The sequence below is a fragment of the Dromiciops gliroides genome, chromosome 5 (assembly GCF_019393635.1).
Source record: "Dromiciops gliroides isolate mDroGli1 chromosome 5, mDroGli1.pri, whole genome shotgun sequence".
NCBI classification, from domain to species: Eukaryota; Metazoa; Chordata; class Mammalia; order Microbiotheria; family Microbiotheriidae; genus Dromiciops; species Dromiciops gliroides.
The window spans coordinates 162,501,257-162,515,382 of record NC_057865.1 but is presented as its reverse complement, the minus strand read 5'-3'; the positions used below and the strand labels follow the sequence as shown (position 1 = coordinate 162,515,382).

Genomic DNA, 14,126 nt, shown 5'->3' with positions numbered 1-14,126 from the left:
AAACAGGAGTTAGGAGTTGGCAATTTGAGGTAGATCTGGTCTGGAAAAGGCCTCAAGAGCACTGGAGAAAACCCTGAGGCAATGACAGAGGATGGGAGGTGGATGGATGTCATCTGAAGGTGGGTGTCTCTGGAAAGAGGAGGTCAAGAGAAGGGTGGCCTGGACTATAGGCCAAACCTGTGATTTCATTGGCATAGGAATGCCTGCTGAGGAATTGCCTCTACTAATGTATCTACTCTTCACATTATAGTCTCAAAGAATTGCACTGAGAGGTTAAATAACCTGCCAAGACTCACACAGCCAAATGGTGAGAATGAAGCCATGCCTTCCCAGCTCCAAGGACAACTCTCTATTTCATGCTGCTTCTCATCAAGAGAAGCAGGGACATGAGACAGAAAAATCCCTGCCTGCCTGTCCTACACTGAATTTAAAGATATTAAAATTTGTTGATGCCTTTTTTTACATCACAATAATCTCCTCTCCACACCCAAGGAGGTCTCTTTTATAATAAAGAAAAACAATTAAGAAATAAAACAGTAAAGAAAAACAACCAACGCAGTGACCTCATCTCTGAGTATGCAACATTCTGTACCTGTGCCTTTCTATTAAAAGGAAGGTGAATGTCTTTCCAGGCCTTTCTGAAATCATCCTCTTTGTCGTTTCTTAGAGCACAATATCATTCCATCACCATCATATGCTGCAGTTTATTCAGCCATTCCCCAAACTCATGGACATTCCTTTGAGTTTCAATTCTTTTTTTTTTTTTTTTGGTGGGGCAATGAGGGATAAGTGATTTGCCCAGGGTCACACAGCTAGTGTCAAGTGTCTAAGACTGGATTTGAACTCAGGTCCTCCTGAATCCAGGGCCAGTGCTTTATCCACTGTGCCACATAGCTGCCCCCAGAGTTCCAATTCTTAGTCACTACAAAAAGAGTTGCCATAAATATTTTTGTACAAATAGGTCGAAAAGGAGAATTTTTTAAAAAGACAATTATGGAAAAGATTTCACTTTGCTCTTTGATTTTAATGGTGCAGCTACATCTATCTCAGAAAGCTTTTATTTTAAACCTTGCATAGATTTTTTTTTTCATTAAAAAAGAAGTTTTGTTTGGAGATGGCTTTGGTTTCTTCACTAGTAGCCAGCACAGGATAACTTATATAAAGTAGAGTTGCTACTTTGACATGTGTGTATGTATATGTATATATGCATATATATACGTGTATATATACATACACAGATACACATATATATATACATGTATATACACACACACATGTGTGTGTGTATATATATGAAAACTATCTTTAGAAACAGAGTAACTAAAATTCTGTTCGGGGGCAAAATGAAATAAAAATAAATCCCCCCAAAATGAATACTTTATATTTATATATTTATATCTTGAGCAAAATGCTATATTGTAGGCTTTTTATTTCTTCACTCTCTAAAAACTTTAAATCTTCTTGAGCTTACAGTGTACAAACATTACTTTCCCATGTCTATTCTTAGTTTAAAGTATGGGGATTTTGTGGCAAGGTCAGGAGAGGTGAAGGATGGGAGAAAAAATACTGGAAAGGTGCTATTCTATGCAACCCTAACAAAAAAGGAAAATTTCCAAATAAAAACAATATACTCAAGGACACATATGAAGGAATGAAAACAAACAGGAGATAGGAAATGTCTGTGATCAATCAAGTAAGGTCATGGAAAGAAAACACAGACAACATTCTCAACAGCAGCATAACTAAGTAGAAAAACATTCAGAGTCTAATCATGTAGAAAGGTCATTTGGTGTCTATACAAATCCTCTTCCCTGAGAGTATATTTCGACCTATGCATGCCATGAGAGGGAGGGCTGAGAAGATAGATATATTCTTCTTTTATAATTCAGTTCTTCAAATATTAAGAATCATTCCAGGGGCAGCTAGGTGGTGCAGTGGATAGAGCACCGGCCCTGGAGTCAGGAGGACCTGAGTTCAAATCCAGCCTCAGACACTTAACACTTACTAGCTGTGTGACTCTGGGCAAGTCACTTAACCCCAATTGCCTCACTCAAACAAACAAACAAACAAACAAACAAAACAGAATCATTCCATCTACTTTTTCATAGATTCAAAACATTTCAGAGTTAGAAGGGACTTTGGAGGCCATTTATCTAACTGGTCATTTATGCAACATACCTGACAGGTGATCATCCCTTCTTTGACTTGAAGAACTGGTGAAAAGGAACCCACTGGTTTCTGAGGCAGTCCATTTCACTTTTAAATAGATTCAGGAAAGTTTTCCTGACATCAAGTCTAAATTCTCCTGCTTTGTACTTTTTTACCTGCGCTTTACAATTCTGCCCTCTGGGGTGGTTGTGATTGTTGCTCAGTTGTTTCCAATTCTCTGTGACCCCATTTGGGGTTTTCTTGGCAAAGAAGTGGTTTGCCCTTTCCTTCTGCAGGTTGGTTTTTAACTCAGGTTTTCCTGTCTCTAGGCCTGGTACTCTATCACAATGCTACCTAGCTTCCCCATGTCCTCTGCGGAATAAATTTAATCCCTCTTCCACAATGAATTCTTAGAGGATACTGTCATTATTGTTCTTCCCTCCTCTATTTTATCCTCCTCCCAAATCTTATCTTCTTCAGTCTAAACATCCCCATTTATTTCTATTAGTCTTCATGTAGCATAGATTCAACAACCTTTACCATCCTGTCTTCTACTGGATACTCTCTGGTTTATTAAACTAAATTGGAGTGCCCAGAATGAAATACAGTATTCCACAATATTTGTGGCCAGACAAGAGCAGAGTATATAGAAGGACTATCTTCCACTTATGTACGCATTTTCGCTTATGGTCACATTTGGGGAATGAGAATACTGGCTCCTCATTGTCACTTTCAGACTCTCCCACTACCATCATCACTCTTTAATCTCTCTTCCTCTGAAGGTTTTTCAATCCAAATTTATCATCCAGTCATCTTTTGTACCACAAAAAGTGCTGCTACAAATATTTCGGTGTAGATGGAGCATTCTTTTTGCCAGTGATCTCTTTGAGGTATATGCCTAGTAGTAGAATCTCTAGGTTGAAAGGGCATGATCATTTTAGTCACTTTTATTTGTAGCATTCCAAATCACTTTACAGAACATCTCCACCAACAATGCGCTAGTGTGCCTATTTTAATGCAACCCATTTAACATTGATATTCCCATCTTTTGTCATCTTTTCTAATTTGCTAGGTGTTGATTTGCACATTGTTTTGATTTACATATCGTTTATCACTAGTGATTAAGTCTGCAAGTCTTCTGAGAACTTTGCATGGACTTTAGCCACTTGTCTTTGGGGGATTGGTTTTTGGTCTTATCTGCTAGTCTCATATACCTTGGATACCAAATCCTTATATATTTGATATAAAGATGATCAGCCCTTCCCCATTTTCTTTTTCTGGGGTGCCCTGGGCCCATAACAGTACATTAATTTGTTTGTGCAAAGAAAAAATTAATTTCATGTAATCAAAATTATTTTCTTTTATAATTGCCTCTATCCCATGTCTGGCTAAGATTTTATATACCCCCTAGCTTTGAAACTTATATGATCTGCTTCTCTCCTAATTTTTAATGACATTATCTTTACTATTCAGGCCATCAATGTTATAAGATACTGGTCTAAGCCTAATTTTTTAATCAGGTTTAAGTCTAATTTTTTATTTTTTTCCTAGCAGTTAAAACAATAATTGTTTTAATTTCTAAATGTATTTTAAACAAATGGAAAATGGGAAAAGGAAAACATTGCCATGTTGTGTCTTGGGGCTCAACCTTGGGCTTTCTTTGCCACTCCTAAGGCACGGCAAGGGCCCCCAGGTGTGCTCTCCCACAAATTATCTTGCTCCCTGCAGTCCCTCCATCTCTCCAGTGGCTGCAAACTACAGCTGTCCTCTCTGCCCTGGAAGTAAAACCAGGGACTCTGATCAACTTAAAGTGCCAACAGGGTCCCTGCCCCTCTGCTCCTGCACACATGAGGTAGATACTAGCTCCTTTTCCCCTGCAGCCACAGTCCGGGATGTGTCTGGTCAGCACAGGTGTGATTGTCATCCTTTTACAATGGAAGGTCCCTCCGTCTTCTCCCATTCAACCATCAGACCCCTCACAGCGTCGAAGAGATGAAAGTTTCCCAGGCTGAGGCAGCCTCCCAACCTTGCTGCCCCCAGGGCTTGTTGTGTGTTGATTCCCTGGAGTTGACGTGGAGGTGCTTGCACTTTACTCAGGCCAAACCAATGCCTCTGGAGGTCAAATCTTTCCTGGGGTCCTCTTAAGTAGTCTTAGGAGAACAACTGACTTTTGTTTATTGCCACTGCTCTACCTGCCCTCTGCGATGACGTTCGGTCTTATTTTGTGGGGGAAAATTGGATAGCCTTAAGTTTTCTGACCTACTCTGCCATTTTCCCAGAATCCTCTTAATTCCACAATAATTTTCAACCTATTTTTTTCTTCTTTCAATTTTGTTATTTCTCTTCCGAACCATTCTGGAGTTTCTTGCTGTTGTTCAATTGTTTGGGAAGAAAGGGTCCTACAGAGCATATTAACTTGTTTCCTTTTCATTTTTTTTAATAATCCCTTTCCTCTATTGCTTAATATTTACTCATTGTCTTGTGTCCTTTTCTCATTTGTTTACTTGTTGTCGTTTATGAATCTCCCTGCAGATTAATCTGAGTAGTTTGTGCTTATACTCATTCTTTTTGTCTTGGCCTTTTTTCCTTCTACCCTTTAACATCCATCAAAGCTAATACTGCACCATGGCCCCTTGTTTTTTGTGCCCTTTTTTTCCTGTCTACTTCAATGATCTCCTCATTTTGAGAGTTGGGAGGAGGTTTGGTTATATTGCTAATGTGTTGGGGGTTTTTTTGTATTACAAATTTATTTTACTTTCAGTCTATGGAACAAAACAAGCATTTCCTTAACACAGTACAATAAAAAAGATGATTGCATATGAAACTGCAAATCAACTATGTACAACTTACTATTCCCTCCAAATATACAACAAAATTATCATGTAAAGTTACTTTTTCTCTTTTTTTCATCCCTTCTTCCCCCCCACCCTAGAAATGGTTACCATTAGACATAAATCTATGTGTGCGTGTATGTATATATATGTAAAATTATTCTGTACATACTTCTATCTATCATTTCTCTGGATTCAGATAGAATCTTTCTTCATATGTCCTTTATTTTTAATTTGTGTATTTATAATAGTCAACATGATGTAGTTTCTTGAAGTCCTTCTCAAAATAATATTGCTGTTATTGTATACAACCTTCTCTTGGTTCTGCTCACTTAGCTCTTCATCATTTTGTGCAAGTCTTTCCATGGCTTTCAAAGATCAACGGACTCATCATTTCTTATAGCACAGTAGTATTCCATCAAAACCATAAACCACAATTTGTTCAGCTATTTCCTGATTGATGGGAATCCCTGAAATTTCTAGTTCTTTGCCACCACAGAGAGCCACTATAATCATCCCATTCATACTCAAAGTTATAATTAGTGTCATGGGGCGCAGAGCACCCCAGAATTTCTCTGGGGCACACCGAGGAATCTTCTCCTTGAGAAACTAAACCAGAGGACAGATAACGCCTAGAGGAACCAAATCGGACTGAGCTAGCTTGGGATTCCTACCCTTCAATCTGGTCTCCCTTACCCTGGGGAGATAAATTTGGGTGTGGCTGCGGCCTTTATGTCCTGAAGAGGGATCCGTAGCCACCCCTCACCCAATTCCTCTAGTCACTACCAGTGGGGGATGGTCCTCCACTCCTCACCCAATTCCCCCAGCTACCACCAGTGGGGGATGGTCCACCTTCATTAAAGGAACTTTCCACAGGCAGATGGTCCACCCCCATCAGGCCTCTATAAAAGTACCTTCCGGTCTCCTGTTCGAGGAGATTTGGTACCTCTGAGCCATGTGCTTTATGCCAAATCTCCCCATGAAAAGTCTAAGGATTTCTTTCATGGTTTCCCTCCCCCCACCCTTCCCTTCCCTTGGCCCTAAATAAACTATCACCTTGTTCTAACTACGTTTTGTGTGCAAGAGGGTGTAATTCTTTAAAGAGGAATTCCCAAGAACCCCAACCCCAACCCGTACCCCATTTTCCCACTATATCATTAGTATTTGTGAATTTTGGCGACCCATTGAAGGAGTTTGTTCCCCTTTGACTCTCTCCTCCTCGTTCCCATCTCCAACATGGGTACCAGTTCTGTACTGCTAGACCTCTCCTCTTCGTTTGTTGCCTACTCCTATTGTTATAGGATTGGGTGGGTTCAATGTTCTTCCCCCACTGAGGGGCAGAAATGGATCATATTTGGTTCACAGGCTAAAATCCTGATTCCTTAACCGAAAAAGCCACTAAAGCTATTAATCTTCTCATAGATAAATCATTTTCTCCAAGGTCATTAACCACTTCCTTATCACTAAATTGGGGCAGGTAGATGACTCAGTAGATAGAGCACTGGACCTGGAGTCAGGAGGACCTAAGCTCAAATCCAGCCTCAAGCAGTACTACCTGTGTGGCTCTGGGCAAACCACTTAACCTCTGTCTAACCCTGTATCCTCATTTGTAAAATGGGGATGATAAGAGCACCTACTTTCCAGGATTGTTGGGAAGATAAAATGAGATAATATTTGTAAAGTACTTAGCATATAGTAAACACTATGTAAATATTTATTATAATCATTATTATTTATTATATCAAGTGGTCTTTTTCTGGTCCTCATTATCCTTAATCTCTATGATGAATTTAATGCTGTAATCTTCTCTCTTCTTAGAATCTAAATTTATATCTAGAAGAAACTCTGGAGATCATGTAATCCAGCTCCCTCACTTTAATAAAAAAGGAAAATGAAACTCAAAAAGGTTATGGGATTTGTCCAAGATGGCACAGTACCAGAGCTAGGACAGTACCAGGGCTACTGATTATATACCTAGTGGTTTTTTCCCCTTCCTCTGCCTCTCTACTTAGTACCTTCTCCTCCCTTATCCTCTATGACATTTCTCTCCTGCTTCTCTTACATCTTCAAATATTGTTCAATTTATTTTGATGGTTTGTCATCTTTCTCCTCGTTCCCCTATGTGAGTATTCCCTTAGCTACTGTTCTTTTCTCTTCTCTACACTCTATTCCATAGTGATATCATCTATTCCCATGCCTTTTGTTATCACCTTATTGCAGATGACTTGCAAAGCTATATCTCTCCTCCCAGAGAGCTCTAGTCCCATATTTCCAATTATCTGCTACCAGTCTTCATCTGGAACATGAAGGAATGAGGAAATAGCTTCATAAAGAGTAACTGATTCACCTGAAATCTCAGTGGTAAGAATTAGCAGAGCTGATTGTGAATCTGGGTTCTCTGACCCCAAATCCAGGTTTCATTCCACCCTACTACAAGGGAGACAATCACAGGTTAGAGATTTTAGAGATGACATTTTATTCTACAGAGTCAAATGCTTTTTTATAATTAATTTAAAGATAGCAGAATCTTTGAAGATATGTTCTGCTATATAGAGACTCATCTGCAAAAGCCTACCTATTTCCTTTTTTTTTTTTTTTTTTTTTTTAGGCAATGGGGGTTAAGTGACTTGCCCACGGTCACACAGCTAGTAAGTGTCAAGTGTCTGAGGCTGGATTTGAACTCAGGTACTCCCGAATCCAGGGCCGGTGCTTTAACCACTGTGCCATCTAGCTGCCCCCCTTTCCTTATATTTTTATCAAAGATAACATGTGTAAACTGTCCTCCTAAAGATATTGCATAAATAAGAAAAGAAGTCACATGAATCATTACTTGCTGATGCTTTTTTGGTCACTTTTTTGGTAATAATGGCATCAGTGTTTTCCCCCCTTCCTATTTGTTTCTTGTCTTCTGGTCTTTGAAATATCTTAAAATTGATCCCTTATTTCCTTCAATATTCTGGCTTTTGTGTATACTTAGTCTAGTTTAGCCACCATTTCTGGCTTCATCTTCTGGTACCATAGTACTATTACCATGTTCTAGCTGATGTGATCTGAGCAGACTAGGTGCTTTCCCTTAGAGTGAGGAGGGGGAAGATAAAAAAGCCATGCCCAGCTTTTGATACTATAAGGAATTATATCAGCACCTGTGAACATCCTTACATGAATTCATTATTGTATTTAAAAGGTATTTGGCATGAAATAAGTCTTATGTTATTTTATTTTGCCTCTAGAGAACCTGATATTATAGCAAAGAACTTTGGGGAGGTTATTGTATTGCTACCCATGAAGGACCCTGGGAAAATTTCTTTACCATGGGATACTTTGTTATTTCTAGGTAGAACAATGGTTTGATACAATGAACTACACTAAATTATCCATTAATATTTTACCTTTCTTAGAATATTAAAAAAAAAAACTTATTAGGTTGCCATGCCTCACTAACTCTCCTAGCATTATATTCCCTAATCAATATGCCTCCTTTTCCCTCCTAACTTTTTTCCATCTTCATTTGATTTTTCTCTATTCTCAAAAGAATATACATTGTTTATCTATTCTAAGTTCAGAGGAAAACTTTGTGGCTCTGGACTAATTATTATTATTGGTAAGGCAATTGGGGTTAAGTGACTTGCCCAGGGTCACACAGCTAGTAAGTGTCAAGTGTCTGATGTTAGATTTGAACTTCAGTCCTCCAGAATCCAGGCCAGTGCTTTATTCACTGTGCTACCTAGCTGCCTCTGGACTAATTCTTTAACAATTCTGTCTGCTTACCCTAAACTAGTGTATTTTTAAAAGGTTCTAGCTCTTTGACCTCTTGAGTGTAAAACAGCAACAATCTTAACTTCTAGGGCCACTCAGAACCACCCTTGAGTTCTCTTTGAGCCTTATTTCCTGGAACTATTGCTTAAGCTGCTTATGCTTAGAAAACAAGCCAGAATGGATAGCTGAGGTTCTGGATGAATGGAAAAGTAAACCTGGGGCGGCTAGGTGGCGCAGTGGATAGAGCACCGGCCCTGGAGTCAAGAGTACCCGAGTTCAAATTCGGCCTCAGACACTTAACACTTACTAGCTGTGTGACCCTGGGCAAGTCACTTAACCCCAATTGCCTCACTAAAAAAAAAAAAAGAAAAGAAAAGTAAACCTACAAGGCCTTTCATTCTTCATATCTTGCCACTGGACCCAGATGGTTCTGGAGGAGAGATTGAGGTTGGTGACCTTGCACAGTCTTCCCTCACTTAAATCCTATTCAATGTGTCACGATATCACTCCAATGTCATGGTCCCCTCTTCATGAACAAAGGACAGCGTGTGTATAACACCATGGTCTATATGTTATCAATTTTTATGGGCCTGAACCATTGCTTTATGTGTTATCAATGAACTTAGTAGTTAGCAATAGAGTTTGCAAATAAGTTTCAGTTTCTTGAGATCTAGAACCTGAGTAACTTCACTATCTAGCACATCAGGTGGTTCAAAAAAAGACTTTGAAGTAGTAGTTGTGTACCAAGGGAGAGGTCTTGCAGCTAACACAAGGTTCTGAATTACCTCCTAAGAGAAAAGCATCATGACATTTCCTGGTGCTGGTAATAAGTGGAGTCGACATGGTTGGAATCTGGCCCTAGGGTGTTTATGATAAAATATGTTGAAAATAGAGTATGAGGTGTGAGGAGAACACTGTATGGATAGTCTTAGAGTTGGGATTGGAGTAATTTGTGTTGTGAAGTAGGGAAGAGAGGTTTAAAGTATTAATTGCTTGTAAGCTAATGGCACCTATGTCACTATATGGAGGACATATATATGGGCTCAAATACAGATCCTTCTGTTAAGGGCTAAAATTCTTGCTAGTCTGTCTAAAATATCTAATGAGTGGTCGCCAATCAATTACAAGCTTTAGCAAGAGTTAGACTTTTAAGCATTTATTAAGGAGAATAAGAATTTGGTAAAGAGAGAGAGAAAGGCCTAGATTCCTATCTATTAAAGGGAGAGCACATTTCTAGCTCCCTTCTCCGCCAGCGTCCTCAGGAAAGAGACCCAGAGTCAGCGCCAGTCTCTTCCTTCCTCCTCCCACTAGTCTGCGTCACTTCCTCCCCGCCAAAGAAAAGACTCCTGGTCTTGCCCTCAAAGACCTTCACTTCATGGGCAGAACTCTTCTACAGTAAGTATCCAGCAGGTGGCGTCATTCCAATCGTTACAGTCCCCCCTGTTGTTCCTCAAGAAACAAAATGTTTCCTTGACGGAACAGTAAAAACAATATAATAACTATTGCTAACTAATAATATGTGAACAACAATATAGAAAAGGAAGAGAGGAAAGTTTTGTCCAGAGGGGTGATTTTTTTTTTTGTCCTCATGAACCGACGCTTTGACATTGGTCTTGCAAAGGGAGGGCCTCTACGCCAGTACTTAGTAGGGGAAATTTCTTACCCAACCAGAAGATCAGAAGACTGAGGTTTAGCTTATCCCTTCGTGGTTGCCATCTGTTAAAGGCTAAAATTCTTGCTAGTCTGTCTAAAATATCTAATGAGTGGTCGCCAATCAATTACAAGCTTTAGCAAGAGTTAGACTTTTAAGCATTTATTAAGGAGAATAAGAATTTGGTAAAGAGAGAGAGAAAGGCCTAGATTCCTATCTATTAAAGGGAGAGCACATTTCTAGCTCCCTTCTCCGCCAGCGTCCTCAGGAAAGAGACCCAGAGTCAGCGCCAGTCTCTTCCTTCCTCCTCCCACTAGTCTGCGTCACTTCCTCCCCGCCAAAGAAAAGACTCCTGATCTTGCCCTCAAAGACTTTCACTTCATGGGCAGAACTCTTCTACAGTAAGTATCCAGCAGGTGGCGTCATTCCAATCGTTACACTTGGGTAATTTAGGATTCCAGGTGGGGTCTTCAAGTATGACTCTCCAAGAGTTTTCAGGGTCCACACTAAGGCAAACTTTGACTTAGGGAACTGGGAACAATGGAGAATTAAAGCAGTAGCAATTATGGGTGCCAATGACTATTAGGGCCTGACTAGATTTGAATGGGGCTGACTGACCCTTTTGTAATGTCATGTTAAAAGCCATAGGTTCATATGTAAATGCCTATGAAAAGCTCTTAAAAAAAAAAAAAGGAAAGCTTGTGCACACAACTTATTGGCAACCTCTTTGCAAATTCTATGCCTAAAAATTCTGTTCTAGCTGAATTTATATGTGGCCTTCAGTATTTTGTCTTGCCTCTTTATGACATTTCTAATCTTGCTTTCTAATCCTCAGTACACTGATTCTCCATCAGGCTTTGAGCTTGTCATTACAGTTTTTATGTGGACTTGTACTTGAAGCCCTTCCTTGACTTTTTTTGGGGGGGGGCAATGGGGGTTAAGTGACTTTCCCAGGGTCACACAGCTAGTAAGTGTCAAGTGTCTGAGGCTGGCTTTGAGTACAGGTACTCCTGAATCCAGGGCCACTGCTTTATCCACTGTACCACCTCGCTGCCCCTCTTCCTTGACTTCTAAACTAAAAACTCTCCCTCAGCACTACGTTTTTGCTGTCAAACTTGGGAATGCATGGTTTTGAGCCCTAGTCCACCAAGAAAGCATAGTTGTAATTTAGTCTAGGTCTTGTTTTTGTAAAAACCTTGAGTATGTTGCATTAAGATGGGGGACATATTTTTAAAATATATTTTGATAACTATATTCAATAATTGGTTCGCTTTCTAATCCTATGTGTTTTATTTTATGTATTTAGAAACATTATTTTGAGAAAGGATCTATAAGCTTTACCAGACAGCTCCATTATAGGTTCCTTGTCATAAAAAAAGGTTAAAAATCTTTAAATCACATGAAAAGGCAATTCTCTTCTCCAGAAAACAATAATCTTGGAAGAATCTGAAGGATGATATGTTTTGGAAGATACCTAACATTTTGATAATTTTTTAAAAATAAGCAACATACCGAGGTGGGCATCCCTAATCTGTGTCCAGATAGCAATACTGAGACACTCTGGGTCCTATGTTGATCCCCCAAATATAGTGGAGATGGGATTTTTGAGTCCTGGAAGATGTGTGACATTTTGGGCACAGTTTTGATTCCTATTAGTTTCCTCAAGAAATCCAGTATGCCTCTGTCTTGGAGATGGAACAGAGAAAGTTGGAGTTTGCAAAGTGGAGGTCACCAAGTATACTGAGCTGAGAAAATGTAAATAGGTCTAGATCAGAAAGGTCCAGGGTAGTCATACTATTTGCCATCAATGACAAGAATAGATCATTTTGAAATGCTTATAAATCTGTTCCATTTGGCGTTTGTTTTGTTGTCCCAGTTTTATCTCTAAATACTTTTGGGAGGATCTAATTTAAGTTTCATGCTAAACTTTCTGAAGATTTGTTTTCTTCTCTATTTTTTCCTACTCTATGAGATGATACTGTTTATAGTTTTCTGCCATTTTCCTCTCTAATGTCTTTTTTTTTTTAGTGAGGCAATTGGGGTTAAGTGACTTACCCAAGGTCACATAGCTAGTAAGTGTCAAGTGTCTGAGGCTGGATTTGAACTCAGGTCCTCCTGACTCCAGGGCAGGTGCTCTATCCACTGCACCACCTAGCTGCCCCTCTAATGTCTTATTAATGAGTTTGTACTCTAATCCAGTGATGCATATCTTAGTGGTCATAACTCTCTACATCAGTAGTATCAGATTCAAAGAGAAATTGGTGTGTGTGGGGGCAGCTAGATGGTGCAGTGGATAAAGCACTGGCCTTGGATTCAGGAGGACCTGAGTTCAAATCCAGCCTCAGACACTTGACACTTACTAGCTATGTGACCCTGGGCAAGTCACTTAACTCTCATTGCCCTGCCAAAAAAAAAGAGAGAGAGAAATTGGGACTAACCCATATAGAAGGATTTCAGTGGGTACATGGTGACATAGAAAGCTATATATTAATTTTATCTATGTTTTATTGTATTTTTATTTATTTTGTTAAATATCTTCCAATTGGTGTTGTAGCCACAATCTTAGGCAGGTTTGACATCTTTGTTTTCCATGACAAAGAGTTCACATCTCTATTGGTTGAGGTGATCTTTTGGCCTCCTTGTTGTGACAACAGCAACTGCTATATTACCTTTACAGGGTAAGAAGATAACAATGAGCTTCTTGGTGCTTGAGATCTCATTTGACAAATTTATTGATAATACAAAGAGAATTCTACAACCAGATGAATGGTGCTGTGGCTGGCTTCTCCTACCGGAATTGTGCCATTCTGATTCTTTGTAATATTGTCAGAACCAGAGAGAATATGCAGAAATTTTGGCCTGAAGTAAGCACCAGTATTTGCGGAGGGCCTAATGAAAGGCCTCCAGCTCAGGGAACTGGTTACCAGAATTGCCAGCCTAGAGGTAGAGAGAATGAGTCTTTAGAGTGTCATTTAAGACCTTCCCCTCACCATCTCCAAGCTGGAAACACAGCTATGTATGCAGAAGAAATGCTCTTCCTCCCACTGCTCTCTGGACCCTCAGTCCCAGCATGTTTCCCTGTTCAAAAGGTCAAACTGCCCACATGAAGATGGCCACATGGCAAGAAGAAGATGATGATACTGACCTGATTAGCAATGATAATGAAGAAAAAGACAAGGATTTTGGGAGGAGAGGTTTGGGTATGTAGAGAAGTCCAAGAACCCATGGCTTATTGCTCAAGCTTTTGTTCTCCAAGATGCCAAGCCTTGGGATGATGAAACAGACATGGTGAAATTGGAGAAATGTTTCCATCTAGCTGGATGGAATTGTCTGGGTAAACTGGTGCTCATGGGATATGGCATTAAGAAGCTGTATGGTAAAAGATGACAAGATGTTCACAGATATCCTGGAATCTAATATATTTGAAGATTATGTTTAGAGCACTGATATGGCTGATTTTAACGAGGTCTAAAAGAACACTGAATATGTGCGAATCTATAACAAAAATAAAGGCTGGGTTCCAGAAAAAAACAAAACACCTCTCTTCTAAATGTCAGTCACACATCTCCAACTGACTATTAGATATTTTGATCCTATGTCTCACAAACATCTCAAACTTAACATGTCCAAAACAGAACTCACCCCTAACCCTCCCCCTTCTGAACTTCCCTTATTTCTCTAGACAGTACCGCCATCCTTCCAATTAATGAGGTTTACAACCTTGATGTTATCCCTGACTC

General features: G+C 39.6%; 1 pseudogene; it reads left to right on the top strand.

The window, feature by feature from the left end:
- The first annotated feature begins 13,278 nt into the window (after nucleotides 1-13,278).
- On the top strand, nucleotides 13,279-13,858 carry LOC122728852 (annotated as a pseudogene).
- The last annotated feature ends 268 nt before the right edge of the window (nucleotides 13,859-14,126 follow it).